The sequence below is a fragment of the Tyto alba genome, unplaced genomic scaffold, assembly GCF_018691265.1.
Source record: "Tyto alba isolate M040663 unplaced genomic scaffold, T.alba_DEE_v4.0 Super-Scaffold_20, whole genome shotgun sequence".
Lineage (NCBI taxonomy): Eukaryota > Metazoa > Chordata > Aves > Strigiformes > Tytonidae > Tyto > Tyto alba.
In genome coordinates, this window is record NW_024881283.1 from 5,292,941 (window position 1) to 5,293,970 (window position 1,030).

Below are 1,030 nucleotides of genomic sequence, written 5' to 3' on the forward strand. Positions count from 1 at the left end.
GTGAATTTAACTTACTTCTTTGAATAAGCTTTGAGGTAGTTGCCTGACAACAATACCTCTTTATAGACTTGTTAGTGGGTGGGAAATCCTCCATCTCACATCACAACATTTTATTTCAATGCAAGAGAAGAAATAGGTCCATAGATAAACTGAGACCCTTCTCTCAAAACAAAAAACTTCTTTTACAGTAAAAATAATTTATTATACTTGTTGTGGTTTGAGCCTGGTTGACAGCCAAACACCACACAGCTGCTCACTCCTCCCTTCTCTTCCAACGAAGGGACAGATGAGCCAGGCTTGGGATTCGAGATAGGACTGGGAGGGGCAGATCACCCTTTATGGTCACAGACAAAAGGCAGATTTGTTAGGGGAAGAAAAACAAGAACATAGATTTATTTATTACAGACACTAACAACACTTAACAGAGTAGGACAGTGAGAAGCACTGCCACATCTTGAGAACACCTTCCCCCCACCCCACCCTTCTTCCCGGGCTCAGCTCTGCTCCCGATATCTCTACCTCCTCCCCCCAGCAGTGCAGGGGCAGGGAGTGGGGGGTGCAGTCAGCGCTGCCGCTTCTGCCATCTGCTGTGGGGGGAGCTTCTGGGACTTCTTCCCCCTGTTCCAGCATGGTCCTCCTCTCACAGCAGACAGTCCTCCACAAACTTTCTCCAACATGAGTCCCTCCCACAGGCTGCAGCCCTTCCCGAGCTGCTCCGGCGTGGGACACCCCTGCATGCTGCAATCCTCCCAGTGCTGAATTACAGCAGCGGGGCTGCCTTTTCCCATGAGACCCCGGCCTTCTTCAGGCACAGCACCTTGATCAAACAGGCGGAAGCCACAGGCCATAAATCAATGTCTGCTCCACCATAGATCTCCATGGGTGGCGGGGGGGGGGCGCCCTGCCGTCTCCCCACAGGATACAGGGGGATCTCTGCTCCGGCACACCTCCCCCCTCCTTTCTTCCTCCGTTCCTCCACTGACCTTGGTGTTCACGCAGCTGCTGCTACTCCTCCTCACCAGTCCCACTG